This window comes from Equus caballus, chromosome 15 (assembly GCF_041296265.1).
Source record: "Equus caballus isolate H_3958 breed thoroughbred chromosome 15, TB-T2T, whole genome shotgun sequence".
Taxonomy (NCBI): Eukaryota; Metazoa; Chordata; class Mammalia; order Perissodactyla; family Equidae; genus Equus; species Equus caballus.
The window spans coordinates 98,875,305-98,891,615 of NC_091698.1; the positions used below are offsets into that span (position 1 = coordinate 98,875,305).

At 57.0% G+C, this 16,311-nt stretch overlaps 1 protein-coding gene across 11 annotated transcripts in view; it reads right to left on the reverse strand.

Moving 5' to 3' along the window:
• Positions 1-16,311, reverse strand: part of HPCAL1 (hippocalcin like 1) — a 121,648-nt gene that overhangs the window by 40,118 nt on the left and 65,219 nt on the right. Inside the window, exon 1 of one of the 11 annotated variants that reach the window (XM_070236714.1) lies at positions 6,993-7,116. The exons of the other annotated variants lie outside the window; for them this stretch is intronic. The gene's annotated coding sequence lies outside the window, so the exon portion shown is untranslated. Of the gene's footprint in view, positions 1-6,992; positions 7,117-16,311 lie in introns of those variants that run through there. 11 annotated transcript variants of the gene reach the window in all.

Genomic DNA, 16,311 nt, shown 5'->3' on the forward strand with positions numbered 1-16,311 from the left:
CATGTGCATATACCACATCTTCTTTATCCATTCTTCTACCGATGGACACTTAGGCTGCTCCCATATCTTGGTTATTGAAAATAATACTGCAATGAACACAGGGGCACATGTATTGTTTCAAATCAGTGTTTGCTTTCTTCGGATAAACACCCAGAAGCAGGACTGCTGGATCATAGGGTAGTTCTATTTTTAATTTTTTGAGAAACCGCTGCACCGTTTTCCACAGGGGCTGCACCGAGTTACAGCCCCACCAGCAGCATACGAGGCTTCCCTCCCCTCCACATCTTCACCCGCGCTGGCTATGGGCTGTCTTTGGATGATGGCCACGCTGAGAGGCGGGAGGTGGCGTCTGACTGTGGCTTTGAGGGAGGCAGGTCACATGGAGCGGTGCTGACTCCATGGGCAGGAAAGAGTATCAACGGCTCACTGCCCTTAGCAGGACCCTTGGAACCTCTGGAGCCCCGGCCGCTGCCGCCCCACCACGGCTCCCCCAGGTCACCGACCTCTGGACCAGGGGCCATAAAAACCCTGCTCTGGCCTTCTTCCCAGGCGGTGTCTGAGGCACCTCCTGTTCCAGACAGAGGAAGAAAAAGCAAACCTTTGCCAACATCGGAACAATGAGGCAGCCACAGGGGAACCGTGGGTGGTCCCCGGGGAGGCGGAGAGCAAGCAATCCAAACCTGATACAGCAATTTCTATTTGGGGTGCACTCTGTCCACATTCAGCCCATTGTCAGCTGTCTGTCTCAGCTGGAGAAGGAGCTGCACCCTTTTGCGGCTAAGGGGACCCTAGAAACCCGAGGCCGGAAGCCTCCAACCATCTCTGGGGGCCCAGGGCTGGAGGGGGTGCTCAAGGGCAACGACGCAGCCAGGCCTTGTCCCGCCCGCAGGGCCACCTTGCCTGCTGGATACACTGACGCCACCGTGATTTCACTTGGGAGGAAAAGTTTCAGCTGCAAAGAAGAAAAACAAAGAAAAAGGAAAACCCCCCACCTCGTCCAATCTTTTCATTTTGCAGTTGCACAAACGGAGGCGAGAGAAGGCTCTCAGGCAAGATCGCAGAGCCAGGTGGAGCCAGGCCACACTCCCCGAGTGATGGAGACGCTGTCATGTGCCGGGCAGAGACGCAAAGATTCGGACACTCATACAAGTGCGTCTCCCAGGTTTTCAGGCTGCGTGTCACCTGTCACCTGCTGGTCACTTGTCACCTGAGCTGGGCCATGGGCCTCTCTCTTAAACGTTCTGAGAGTTTTATTAATAACGATGTTGGAGGAGAGCGAGCGAGGGCTGGGAACGAGCCATCCACACTGTCCTTTTCCTAGAAAGCCCGTGGGGCAGGAGAGCACAGGAATCAGGCAGCCGGGATGGCAGCCAGAGTCCACACCCACGACCCCAGCCCGCCTCCTCCACAGCCCATGGGGTGGGCACACAGGAGTCAGGTTCCCCCCAGCTTCGTGGAGGAGGACACAGCCCAGAGAAGTTGAGGGTCCTGCCTGGAGCCACAGGGCCAGAAAGAGGAGACCATGGGCTTCAGATGCCAACCCCGGTCACTCAGGTGAGGTGTCACGGCTCCCCAAGGAGACTTCTTGGTGTCCGACCAGCGCTTCCTGCTCAGAGCCGCTGTTCCTCGGAGGACGGAGGCACCCTGGCGGCCCAGGTGCCCCCAGGCTGGTCCAGGATGCAGTGGCCGTCCACCTGCCTCTCCGCACAGCCTCCTCCGCCACCCACAATGGCCCAGCGCCCTCATGTACCATCCAAACCACACAACTGTGGGGAGGGGGCGTGTAATTCTATACAGGACCACGGAGGGCGCCACCAGGTGACAGTGGCCCAAGCCGTGGAGAACAGGCGCCCCTGGCTCTCTGCTCTCTGGCTGTGGGCCCAGGTGAGCCCCTCGCCTTAGAGGACTCAGGTAAGTCACGGCGGGGCGGTGGGGGGGGCGGGGGGGAAGGCGTGAGGAGTGCCCTGACTGCACCTGCCGCCCCCACATGCCCTCCCCTGGCCACAGCTGGGCAGCTGAGGATAGGAGGCTGCTCCTGAGGAGGGTGCCCCCGTGCCTGCCCTGGATGATCCTGGGCAGCAGGCACTCAGAGAGTCAGGTAATGGTGTGGGTGAACGGACCAAGCACCGACCCCCGCCCCTCGTGTGGAAGAGGCCCAAAGCACGTTGGACTGGACCCTGACAGGAGGCGATGGACTCACGTGGAAGCTCTTTGAGCTCCTAGGCCTAAACTTGGAGTCTGAATGCAGCCTTTAAGGCTCGGCCTGGACAATGGGCACATTCACATACGGTGCCACTCATGGGATCATTACTCTCTCTGTTTCCACCTACAGATGGGGAAACAGAGGCTCAGAGACATCAAGCCTCTTTCCCAAGGCCACACAGCTGGGCAGTATCATGCCAGCTGAGCGCACCTGACCCTGTAGGCCGTGCTTCCCCTAGAGGCCACAGGACCTGCCCAGAGGGGATGCCAGAGACAAACCTTCTTGCCCTCAAGGTGAGTGATAAAGGAGCAAGGAAAGGGACACTAATTAAGCATCTAAGCATAATTAAGCAAGAATGCAACGCAGTGCACAGGGCGGGCCTGAGGTGGGGTCTGTGCAGAGCGCGAAGGCTGGGCGGCGGGCAGAGGGCTCCTGGCCAGGGTGCCTGACGAGTGGTCCCCTCAGGCCAGGTTCCAGGTACCCACTCTCAGCCCACCTGCAGCCCCTGGCGGTCCCTTGTGGTGTAGCATTCGAGGCCCTGACAATCAGGCCCTCATCCAGGCACCTGCTGGGGCCTCAATCCCACCAAAATGGCAGGTTAAAGATGCTGAAAATTCTGAGACTCCCTCCTGCGCTGCCTGCCCCCGTTCCCGGGCCTGGGGGTCTGTGAGGCTGCCTGTAACCCATCTACTGGGGCCCCAGACCCCTCCAGATGGAGTGCTGGGAGGGCAGGGTCTCGCTCCCTGGTCTCCCAGCCCCCGCACAGCGCCTGGAGCGTGGCAGAGTCTCAGTCAGCCTTCAATCAATGAACAGGGAGCAGGCAGCTCAGAGGAAGAAGAGATAGGAGATGAGGCTGCAGAGCAGGACAAGAGCCAGGTCGCGCAGGGCTTCTGACACTGGGGTTCAGGTAGCCTTCGGCAACAGGGAGCCATGACAGACTCTTGAGTGAGGCACTTGGAGGAAGATTGCTGGCAGCCTGAGCAGAAAGGACGGCAGGGTGGAGGCCAGAGGCAGAGAGGCAACTTGGGCACTGATACTTGTGCAAATGGGGGATTCTCAAGGGTGACTGCAACCATGTGTGGCTTTCAGCTGGTCACAGCAGAAATCAGAAACAAAGCCCTCCCAGAGCCAGAACTCTACAGCATTGTTGTTATCAATGTCCTAGCTGCCAGACAGCCCTAAAACGCCCAGGGCCAGCTAGCACTCTGGAGCTGTGCTTCCCAAAGCAGGCAACGAGGAGGGAAAGCATGATTTCCCCACAAAGAGAGAGAAAGGAAGGCACCCCAAGTGGAAGGATCTGGACCCCCTTAAAACGCAGCCTGCAAACCAACATCCTGGAAACAGGCGTCCAGCACCAAGGAAGATCAAGGCGAGTCCTCCCGCCGAAGCCACTTACTCAGCAGCCGACAGAGCGTGCGGAGCGCGGCTGCCGTGTCTACGAGGAAGGAATAAGCCATCTGAAAACACAAATAAATTATTCATTCCCCACAAATGAGCAGCCGCTGGGTTCCTGCAACAGCCGCCATGCCACAAACACCCAAAAGGCTCAGCAAATCCCATTAGCGACAGCGCTCAGGCGAGCAGACACCGGATTCCGCCGGCGCCCCGCGCAGACAGCTCCCGCTTGTGATCTGCCCACGCTGCTTTCCATCTGCATCCACGAGTGAAATGAGCCCAGCATCAGATGGGAAGTCACAGCCCAGCTCGGCCCGGCCTGGGAGACCCAGGGCTCTTGTGCAGAGCACGTCTGCACCAAAGGACTTGGTTCCAAGGAGCTGCTGCTGGAGTGCTCCCCTCCAGGAGCCAAGTCATCCTCCCCATCAGGGACACAAGCCCGGAGTCGGTGCTTTCTAGAATGCAGATTCCCGGGTCCGGACAACCTCCAGAGCTAGGCCCAGGACACTGCATTTCTAACAAGTGCCCAGAGCTGAGGCCACCAGGAGGAAGCGCTCGGGTCCTGGAGTCACCCCCCCCCGCCCAGGATCAATCATGGCTCAGCTGGCCTCACACGGCTGGGCAGCCCTAGGTCAGGTTCTCGGCCTCTGGTGCCCCAGGAGCTCCAACGGGTTGTTGGGAGGATGACAAGAAAGAACACTGGCAAAGCTACTTTCATGCACTAGCGCTCAGCAGAGGCCACTCACAGCTGGGTCTCTGCACAGCCTCTCATCTCCATTTTTCTATCTTTGATTCCAGTCTGCTCAGCTCATTTCACAACTGGGAAGAAAAGCGTGTGAGGAGTTTTTAAGAGTGCCAAGCCCTGGCCCACCAAAGAGCTATTTCCTCTGCCAAGGACACCCCCTAAGTGCCCAGAGAACCACTCTCCCTTCAGATGGCAGCTCACGGTCCCTCCCTCAGGATGCCCCCAGGCTTCCGGCTGCTCACTTTCATAGCACCGCGCAGCTCCCCTACCTTCATTGCACTTTCCTGGGATCGGCTGCTTAGAGTCTGTAGCCCCACAGGGACCGTGGGAGGGGACAAGGACTTACTCCAAGGCCCAGCACACCACCTGGCACAGAGCCACGTGGTCGGTGTGGGGCTGAAACAGTGAGTGTGTGACTCGTGCTGCTGGGTGTTTGACTGAAAACCTTCTCTTTGCAGAGCTGTCCTGTGTGACGTGAGACATGGGCTGTGTCCCTCTGTCTCTGTCCTTCCACCAGGAGTCCTCTGCACGAACAACATTGCTGGCTTCCAGCCTCTCGCCCTGTTCCTTGGGGGAAGAAGTGGCTTTCTGATCAGACTGGAAAAAGAATGACCTTTCAGCCTGTGTCTCCCCATCTCCCCTACTGGCCCCTGGGAGCGGAGGTCGGCAGGTGCTCAGCTGTCAGCCTGTGACTGGGAAATTGATTTTTACGGGCGTGGGTAAGCAGCAGGAAACGGATTCTGGCCATAGAGCAAGCTTGCCAGTCTAGAAATACCAGCAAAAAGGTGCGTGTGCGTGTGTGTGTATATGTGTGCATGCACACACACACATAAATTTAGTGGTTCTCAGCTGGGGGCGATTTTGTCCCCCTGGCACATTTGGCAATGTCTGGAGACATTTTTGGTTACCACAACTGGGGTGTGGGGGACATCCACTGTCATCTATTGGGTGGTGGCCAAAGATGCTGCTAAACATCCTACAGTGCACAGGCACCCTCCCCACCCCAACAAAGCACTATGCAGCCCAAAATGTCCAGTGGGGAGGGTGAGAGACCCCGACGTATATACATTCCCCTGATGGTCATCTTTTGGTCTACCCCCAACTGCTGACAGAATCTAGTGGCAAGGGGTACGCTGATGGATCCTCACCCCTCATTCCCAAATAAAGGGTCAAAGGTCCTTCAGGGCACAGAGCCCCCTGCACACCCAGTGCTCTGGAAAGTCCTGCTCAGGCCAGTCGCACACTCCCACACTTCTCCTCCACAGGGAAGGGCTCTAGGAAACCGAGTGTCGTGTGCAGGAAGTGTGTCGAGGGGCTGAGCAGAAACAGGAAGATGTGCAGCCTTTGTGGCTGGTTTGTTGTGGCAACCACACTTGGCAGCCTCAGCAGGTCCACACGCGTTTACACGCGTCGTGCACAGCAGCAGGCGATGTTTTAGGAAGCCCAGCCTCAGTGCAGCATTTTGCGTGTGGCCATTTACTCCTGAGCCCTATTTTCTTTAAGATCACACAGGACGGGGTCTTTTCTGCAGACCAAAGTCTTGAAGGTCCTATCAGAGAGCTGCACTGAAATCAGGTTTTGGTGGCCCGGGGAACCTCGGCAGGAGTCTACACAAAGGGTGTCAGGACACCCCAAGTTGTTAGGGGAAAAGCAGCCTGACAAATGCAGTACGTCAGTCCTGCCCCACATGTCAGAGTCTACACCCGATGCCAAACCACGAGGGGGAGGAATAATCCACTCCACACAGTGTGCATTACAGTCTAGAGGGAGCGTCACAGCCACTTTGTCACTTAATCCCCCCTGCACAAAACCCAGGCCCGAGAAGGTAGGAGGTTTGAGGAAGCCACGAGTGGAGGGGAGACTCTAGGCCCCTGGGCAAGACTTGTGCTGCAGCTCAGCTCACTCCTGCTGCGCTGCTGTTCAAAGTCAACATTAAAGCCTTAAGGAATCCTTTCAGGGGCCCTTAGGTGGCTCCCACCTGGTACACCACACCGACATGCACCTCCCAGGTGTGGCAACACAGGGCACCTAGACACCTGGACGGGGGCAGCAGCCCCCTGCCTGGCCCTCCCGTTCTGCCCTTGAGCCCCCAGGCGGACTTGGACTGCCTCTGTGCTGCACAAGCCGTGACTCGGGTGACCCAGGCCAACCCCGACGCCCAGTGGTTCCCACATTTGACCCTGCTCGTCGGGGTAACGGGCTGGTCTTTGAGCTGGAATCGAAGTCTCATTTATGCATTCTTTTACTTATTCAAAATACACTCAACTGAACTCTTAGAATGTGCCAGGCACTGTCCTAGGTGCTGCAGACGCAACAGTGAACAGGAAAACCCCTGCTTTCAAGGAGCTCCCACAAGTGCCCAGGAGATTAAGGGGAAAGTGACACGTCCACGAGAAAGATGAGTGCAGGATGCTGGGGAGGCCACTGAGAGGCCTACAGCCCTACCTAAGGATCTGGGAAGGCTTCCAAGAGGAGGTGACATCTAAACAGAGACCTGAAGGATGAATAAGAGTTAGCCATGAAAGAGACAGAGAGAGAGAGGCAATGCCAAGGGGTGGGGAGCAGCCTCGCCAAGGACTTCCCAAATAGCTCCCTCACCCAGGCAGAGGCAGCTCAGCCTCTGGGGGGCCAGGCACAACAGTGACATACCAAAGAGGTCAGTGGGTCAGCACCTCCAGCTCTTGTGGGAAAGGGGCCTGGTGGATCACAGATACGGAGGCCTTCAGCCGGGTGCCGGCAGGCTCATTCCAATAGGCCTGGTTGGGCTGGGCCGGAAAAAGCCCAGGGGCTGGTCACACTAATGATGCACACCACAAACACCCAGCCGCCCCGCCCTGCCCACAGCAGTGCCCCTACGTCCACGCCCTCAGGTTCTCACGCCCGTGTGCCCGAGGCTTCCTGCCGGCCTGCCCTCCCCCATTCTCACCACGGCCAGAGCGCAGGAGCCAGGGTCTCCAGACCAAGCACACCCCCTGCATTTCCTGGCTGAGAGCTGGAGTTTGCTTAGTTGCAAACTCACGTCGGCAAAGGGAAGAGCCGCCCCAGAACCGCACACGCTGCACAGAGCTCTTTCCGGTGACTTCAATCCTGTCTGGACGTCCAGGTGGACCCGGGCAGCCAGTCCACCCTGCTGGCACGAGGGCACATCTGGCTCCTGACGCTTTGCCCGAAGGACCCCAAGCCGGGCCGCTCCTGATGGCAGCTCAGGGGCGGCAGGGCAGCCCGCACGGAGCAGCTGAGCGAGAGCCACAGATTCAAGTGTGCATGCAAGCATCCAACGTCGTTTCTTTTTTCTCAGACCTGCACTCTCATGAATGAACGAATCTATACTAAGCCAGAGTGCAAAGCTTGCCTTCACTCTGTTCAATTCCATCTTATTTTCAGCTCATCCTTTCAACCCACTCGAGCTTCTGGAATTTAACAGCTCTCCGGCTTTTCATCCTCAGCCAATCTGGCATTCACGCCACATCAGGGCAAAGCCACACGGCACCTGTGGACAGATGTGGGGGCAACCGCCAACCCATCACGCAAGACCTTTCTGGTTGGGTCATTTGATGTCCATGAGGCCATCTAACTGCCACTGCTCAGCTCCATGAGAGGCTCAGCCACACCCCGCTGAATTTGAGGGGCCAGGCGCATGCTCTCGCCGACAGCCCAGGCGCCAAGGACGGAGGCCGGGTCTGTGGGCTCTCGCACGTGGCCACACTCAGACCTGCCGCCCAGCACCCGGCACCACCAACACCTTCCCTTCAAAGTAACTCCCACAAGTCACACCTCGCTCATCGTCACAATTTTTCTGAGAAACACAGAGTGAAAGGCATTTTACAAACAGAAAGAGGGAGGTGGGGTTCTTGGGAAGCAGCGATGCTGGACCTCAAATCCGGGCTCTGGACCACACTGGCTCAGGTGGACAATCGCACAAGCTCGCTCAGATGGACCAGAAGACGCTTCCAGCCAGTGGAGACAGTGGGCAGGTGGGATGGACACAAGGGTGGCGCCCGGTCCCAACTCCCCGCTCTGCCCTGATGCCCCAAGGAGGGTGCCGGGGGCACAAGGATCACCTTCCATGGAACAAGGAGGCTGGACTGAACCACGTCCAAGTCCAACACTTTCTGTGACAGCCACCAAAACTTACGATTACACTCACTTTTTACTGACAGAGGGAAATGGGATGATAGGATCCTGAACGGAAAAGGGGAGGCACGAAATGCGTATGCAGTATGGCGTCAGTTACGACATCCCTGTCTCTTCATCTCTCCGTAAACAGATACTGACGAGGACAAACAGCCCCAGATGCTGGCTGTGACTTCTCTCAACTGTAGGACTGTGGATTATATTTGCTTTCTTCTTTTCTCCTTTTTCCATCTTTTTTAGAATGAGCGTTTTATATAACCAGACCAAAACCATTCCGAAGGACCTGTGTCTCCACCACACGTACCCACTGGACAGCAGCCTCGCCCAGGCCCTGCGTCCTAGACCGCACACGCAGCCCTCCTCTGGAGACGGGAGGTAAAACCGACAGCTCCAGCCAAATCGCTCGGGCCCCGTGTCCTGAGAATGTTAATGGTTCACAGAAATGAGTCCCACACCTCCCTTCGAAGCAGCCTTAGAAAAACCCCAAACATGAAGCTATACCTTCCTCCACTTCGCCTTGGGCAAGGCAGCTGCGGAGTCTTGACACTTGCAAATGCAGAGACTTCAGACAGCTGAATCCATCCTCAGGATCGTGCTTTGTCACAAATCCCATCCAGAGCCCTGAATCCAAACAAGTTACCCCAAAAGGGCCAGTGTCATCCTGGCCACCAACATCCAAGCTGACGGGAGGCCGCAGGCCTGGAAATGACCACCTTGCTCAGTTAAGGCCTTCAGCCTGAAGTGAGGACACCGCCCAGGCCCGGCGTCTCCCACCTCCGCAGCGCTCCCTTCTCTAAACGCCACTCAGATGCCCTCTGCTCTGGCCGCTCGCTGCTCCCAGAATGACTCTGGACACTCGTGTACATTTACCAGCTTACTTTCCACGCTGGGCCGACGGTTCCGCAGAACATAACTTCCTAACCACCGTTTGTATCTCGTGCCAAACCCAGCGCTGGGGCTGAATGGAAGAAGGGAGAGAGGCAGGCAGGCTTGGTTCACGTGGAACGGGAGGAACCTGGGCCCTGCCCTGCCCTGCCCTGGGAGTCGCTAACCTGCCGGGGAGACTCTAAGTCCACATGCAGGCAGGAGGGAGGAAGATGTGAGCAGGGGCGACGGATGCTTCCAGGGAGAGGCTGCAGGTGGGCTTGGAGCTTGACAGGAGGCGGGGAGGGCAGTCAGAGCGAGTAAAGAGCACGAACAGGACCAGAGAGAGACCTGCCCAGGCGGGTGGGGCAGTCCAGTGTGGCCGGGCACTCGAGTGCCAGCCAGGTGGCTCCAGCGGGTCAGGCCGCTTAACCACAAGGTTGGGAAACCGACTTATCTGCAGGCAGTATGGCTGTGACATTTTCCAGTCCTATCCACATGCCTCTCCAGGTGAAGCTCCCTAAATCTAAAGCAGTGGAAAAACAAGGAATGAATCCAGTGTGTCTGGACACACCAGCTACTGCACTTTAGTTGTGGCTCAGCTCGGCCACCTCCCATCCAGACATTTGGGGCAGACGGGCACGGCCTCCACTGTTTGGCTCGTCCCGCAACTCTCCACGGTGCCTTCCAGAAGGACGAAGTGCTGAACAGCAGGTGTTAGTTAAACAAATTATAGCTCACGCCCGGAAAGGAAGTGCAGCCAAAGCCTGCAAAATCAGGCCACAGACGGTGATTTTCGAAAAATGGAAAAACGTATTCAATAGTTGTTATGTTAAACAGGTTACAACACAGTATGTAAAAAAATAGTGTCATTATGGTAAACTTAAATAAAACATGTATTTTGTGATATTTAGGTGACTAGGAAAGAGCAGACCATGTGATCCGGGGCTGCCCTGCCCACTGGGAGGGTTGACGTCCTCATGCAGACTTGCAGACTCCCCAACAGCTCTCCCCGCCACTCCCTGAGCATGCCAGGCCTGCTCCCACCTCGACACACACCAGCTCTGCCTGGACCACCCTCCCTGGCCGTGGTCCCCACACTTGGCTCAAATGTCACCTTCTCAATGAGTCTGCCACCATAGCTTATCTAAAATCGCACGACCCTCCCTTCCTTTACACCCCCCACTCCCCATTACCCAGGTCAATTCCTTCCCAGGGTGGGTAGCACCAAACACATGATATAATTTGCTTGCTTATCATGTCTACTATCGGACCCCCCACTGAAAGTGAGCTCCTCGAGGCAGGAGGAGCTTTTGTTATTTGTAACTTCTGTAATAAGGAAAAACTAACAACAAAACATTTAAATGCCATCTTTTTCTTCATCTCAGTCAGGCACATTCTTCCTTAATGCTAGACCTGGGTATTTTCATATGCTCTGTAGACATTAAGAATGGAGGCTTTTTTACGTAAAGTCAAGTTCTTTAAGGTATAACTTACATACGATAAAATTCACTTATCTTAGGGTACACAGTTCACTGACTTCTGACAAACATATACGGATGTGTAACCACTAACACGACATTTTAGGCACAAGAGTGGGATCTTTGAAAATATACCTTTTTTTTTTTTTAAAGATTTTACTTTTTTCCTTTTTCTCCCCAAAGCCCCCTGGTACATAGTTGTATATTCTTCGTTGTGGGTCCTTCTAGTTGTGGCACGTGGGACGCTGCCTCAGCGTGGTTTGATGAGCAGTGCCATGTCCGCGCCCAGGATTCGAACCAACGAAACACTGGGCCGCCTGCAGCGGAGGGCGTGAACTTAACCACTCGGCCACGGGGCCAGCCCTGAAAATATATCTTAATAAGTGATCATGGCTAATATGAATATTTATCTTTTCTCCAACTACTCACCTGATTATTTTATTAACTGATAGTTTTTTCATAGATTCCTTCGGGTTTTTTTCCGTTTTTTTTTTCCAGGTGCAAAAGGAGGGCAGAAAGGGAGCCCCCATCTGCCGGGCGCCTACCACTCGGAAGGCGCGGCCCAGACTTTGTCCTACACCTCTTGAGGGAGGGATCATCCCCTGTCCACAGGAGGACGGGCCAGTCCAAGGTGAGCTGACTCGCCCAAGGTCACACAGCCGCTAAGAGGAGGATCTGAATTCGAGTTTGTCCCAAACAGTAAGGATACAGTTAACGCTGTAACCCGAGTACTGACACCGCTGTTCTCACTTCTGCGGCAGGACTGACAGCTTGGCTGGGGGCCTCCTAAGCGACAGGAAACAGGAGGGTGCTGGTTCGCACTCCCTCTGTCCCCCTCACCCCCCCCCCCTCAGCTTAGTATTCTTGCTCTGCCACCAGACCTGGGCCTGAGAAAAGCCCCTGGGGACCCCGGCCTAGGACAAGCAGCAGAGGGTTCAGGTAGAGACGTGCCTTGTCGATACGGTCCTGCCTGGTGAATTCTCCGGAAGAACAAAGCGTCGCTCAGTGAAAACACAGGTTTTCACACGGTAGAGAAGGAATGGTCCCACGTACGAAATTACATCTATAGGAATACACATCTGGGCAGGGGCCTCCTGGGGTGGGACACGCACCAAATGTTACCTCTCGTGCTGGGATTAGGGGTGGGAATTCTTCTCTCCCTTCCCCCCACCTCTTTGTTCTTGTGTGATTTTCTACCCCTTCCCAAAAGACAGCCAACTAGGGAAGAGACCTCAGATTTCCCTCTGGGCTCAGATCCCCCGCCAAGACCACCCTTCTGTGGCCGGCCTGTGGAGTCCTTCCATCACAGACACTGCCTATTCCTCCACTGTCTCCTCCATACTTCCATTCAGTACTTTCAGGCACCTATCCGGCGGGGTGAATAAGGCCAATGAAGTCTCTGTCCCATGGACGTTGTCCACCAGAGCCCAAGAGAGACCATCAACCACACACGAACGAGCAAGGCCACTGCAGACTGTGGACCACGCCAGGAGGACCAGGTGAGGACACCACCTCTGTGCCGTCAGGGAGAAACGTCTGCACGCCTCCCCTCTCTGTCCAAATCCTCCTGGCGCCAACACCCAGCTCTGTGCCCAGGCCCTCCCAACAGGCCTTCCCGGGAAGCCTTCTCAGAGCCACACAGTCAGAAGCGTTCCCCCTTCCCACCCAACACCCCGCTCCTGCCTCTACTTCAACCTTGTCACACATTTTGTCTGAATTAAGTAACCCGCGTCGCCCTGTGTACGCTCCTCAAGAGCAGGTCTGGATCAAAGCCACACCTCAACTATACCCGGCACAGCCCGGTGGGCAGCAGGCGCCAGAGAGACAGCTCCGCTTAAAGCTCGCCTGCTTTCTGGACGGCCAGCTCCCCGAGGCCAGGACAGGCTTCCATCTCTGCCTCCTGAGCTCCATCAAAATGACAGGGGGAAGCGCTCTTCGCTGCAAACCCTAAGGATGGGAAGAACTATCCCCCCGGTGTGGGGTCAACCTGCAACATGCGATGCAGGTGCCAACACTGCGATGAAAACAAGCAAAGCACCAGAAGGAAGACACAGGGGCGAGGCTGTGCCAGAAGGCCACCATTAATGACTTGTTTTTCCCTGTACTTTGCCAGCTTTCTGATATATTGTCATGTAACTCTTCTAATTAAAGTAAGTGTCTTATGCAGTCTGTTGTCCCCTGGGCTATGGTGTTCCACCACACTGACCTGGAGGATGTGGCCCAACGGCTCAGGGGAAAGGTCTCGGACACCTGAGGGAAGGAGAGTGTGGAACCGTGTGGCCCAGTGGCCTGGATACCCAGCCAGCTCGCCCTGAGCTCCTGGGACGGCCAGCCCAGAGACTCGGGGACTTGAGGACCTGTCTAGGCTGTACCCTCCTAGAGGCCCAACAAGGAAACACAGACCTCGAGGCTAGAATGTCAACAAACAGACAAAACAGAGAAGTCCCGAGTGCAGGCGCTGGGCCTCCCACAGAGAGAGGACATCGCAAACCTGGGGGTGGTGCTGCTGGGCCTGGCCAGGACCCCCAGCCTGCCCCAGGGCCTGGAAGGCCTACCCGGTTCCAGAAGGCTGAGGGCCAGGTGGGCCGCCGGCTTCTGAAGGCTGCTGGGGCATCTGAGTGAGAAGGGGCCTCAGGTCCTAGGGTGTCCAGCTCGGTCCCCAGCAGGGGAAGGAGCCTGTCCTTGGGCGGCGGAGGCTCCACCCAGAAACAAAGCTGTGCTGTGCGACTCAGCCCTGAGCCCAGGACACAGGGCGGTGAAGACTGAGAGACCCCCAGCACACCTGGAATAAAGAGCCTTTTGTCCTTCAGAATTCTGAAACCTTAAAAACCCACCGAGTCCAGGGGACTTTGTGTCTGGTGTCATCTACACTGAGACCTGCTCCGTACCCAATCTCCGGTTTCTAGGAACATGCCTGTCACTTGTCACTTTAGATCACTTTAAATTTTAATTTTTTTATTAGTAAGTCAGATGATGATGATGATACTTCGAGGCCTCCACCCACCTCATGTCTCATTCATGGAGCAGTGGCATGGTGTTGCAAATGGAGAAGCTGCTAGGAGCCTGGTTCTGCCCCTTCCTGGACAAGCCCTCTGCTCTGGCCTCAGTTTCCTCGCCTCTCATTCCAATCCAGGGATCTTGCCCACCGGCCCCACTGGCCTACAGGCCATTCTCCTCGCTGACCATCCTCAGCTTCTCTGGTCTGTCGTCCTCACTGGCCCAGCACGTGGCTGTTGCTCTGAGCCACCTGGTGTCACACCTGTCCAAGACCTTCCTACCTGGAGTGTAAGGTCTCTTTCTGGGGGTTCCCCTTATCCCTGATCCACTCACTCAGGAGGGCACTGAAGGGATGGGGGCTGGGAGAGGGGCCCCAGGGGGCTTCCAGAGGAAATGGAGGGAAGCCAGCCGTCCTGGGTCCCTGAAGGTGGTCACCTTCTCCAGTATGGGCCTAGACTTCCGAGCCAAGGAGTTGTGGGACCCCTGCTGCCCGGTGACAGGGCTCATGACACTGTGTCACACCCATATGCTCACCTGTCTGCCACCCCCATCCAACTGGGGGCTCCCCAGGTATCCAGCCTTACCCAATGTGTATCCTCCACATTGAACATGGTGTCTGGAACACAGCAGGTGCTTAATAATTGATGAAGGGCATGCAGTGAGTGCTCAACACACTCAGGTGGAGTCAAACTGTGCCCCAGAGAAGAGCCTCTCAGAAGATTTCTCCTCCCCCACTCAGCCGGTGCACCCTGGGTGCCACGCGGCTCCCGTGCGCGGCTCACGCCATGGAAATGTGATGTTTCTGATTGTTGGCCCCAGTTGAAGAATGATCAGAACAGAGGGAAAGCAAAAGATCAGAGCCAGCTGAGGAAGAAGACCAGACCGACCTCCACGCACTTCACCAGCTAGATGTAGAGCGGTGCGGTTCTCACACTTCCACGCAATGCAGAGATGAGAAGCGTGGTGCGTCCCTGCATCCTCACACTCGTCAGCGCAGAGGGAACGCAGGGCCTGAAACAGCCCTCTGAGGATGACCAGGCAAGACCCGAGGAGGGGCGGCCGGGCCAGCGGACTCGTCTCCATGTCGCCCACAGTGGTTTCCTGAACAGGAACAGGACCAAACCTGGACCTGGCGCCGAGGGGCCACAAAGGAGTGTCACAGGAGAGCCAGAGGAGGAGACCACGCAGGGCCGGGCCGTGGGGCTTCTCGGGCAGGGCCAGGCCAGGCGTCTCACCTGCCTGCTCAGCTGGTCTCCAGGAGATGAACAGAGAAGCCGTGGAGGGAAAGCGAGGAGTTGGGAATGAAGAGGCCGGGGGAAGCCTGCCCCAGGAGACCCAGGCCAGTGTGGACCAGCCACAGGAGAAGGGGCGTGGTCTTTCCATGCTCCCCTCTCCCCGCTGACCCCTTTCTCCACCAAAATAGGACCCCTGGACTGGGGATGAGTGCAGCTGGTGGGCTGGGGCCCTGGGGCTACCTCCCCACGCAGGGCCATCCAGCCCAGAGCCCAGCCCCTCGCCTGCACCAGACCCAGATGAGCTACTGGGGCCTCGCAGGCCAGCAGAAACTCTGCATTCAGAGGACGCAGAGCTGCACAGCGAACACGGTGATCGGGCTGCTGAAAGAAGCTCTTCCCAGAGGAGAACAGGCAGACACGGGGCAGATGTGGACGCCAGCTCTGCCTGTCTGCCCAGCTCCAGGGGCGCATGGAAACTCAGCCTGGCTTTCCCCTCCAGCCCAGCAGTCAGCCAGCCTCACAAAGCCCCAAGCTGCAAACAGCAGGGCCACACACACCACATGCCACTGTCTCACCCATTCCCTCAGCCACCTCGGCCCACTCCAGGAGCCCGGCAAATAGCTCTCCCTGCCAGTGGGCCACCCCGCAACCCCTGCTTCTTGGCTCACAGCTGCATCCTGGCCCTGCGTCCCGCAGGTGCCAGCTCTGCCTCGGGTCCCCACAGGCAAAGGGGGCAGCCCCGCAACACAGCTTTTCAGTGACAGCCTCAGATGGGCCCCTGCCTTACAGATGAGGAAACCAAGGCCCACAGGGATGAAGGCAGAAGTGAGTGGCAAGGTGGAACCCAAGTCCTCTCATGACACAGCTGCTGCCTGCGTGCAAGCCCTCAGTACCCCCAGGAGCAGGGTGCCCCGTGACAGAGGAGCACACCCTGGGACCCTTCCATAGCTAAGGGGTTCTGGGGTACCTTTTTGGGTGCCCAGAATCACACCCCCAGCAGGCTCCCGTGGCCTGTCAAAGGCCAGGGCTAGTGGTCATCTTGCAGTCCAGAGCCTGACTTGAGTGTCCAGGCGTCACAGGGCAGCCTGTCCAAGGGCCAGCTCACAGCCGCCACTCAGTCCTCTGTGCGGGACCCTGCTCGGGGTCAGACACAGTGCAGCTCCCCCCGAGGCCAGCAGGTCCTCTGCTCCTTGGAGCCTCTTCCTGCCCGCATCGAACTAACTGTTCCTCAGAAAGACACACAAGGACCTTCCCGAG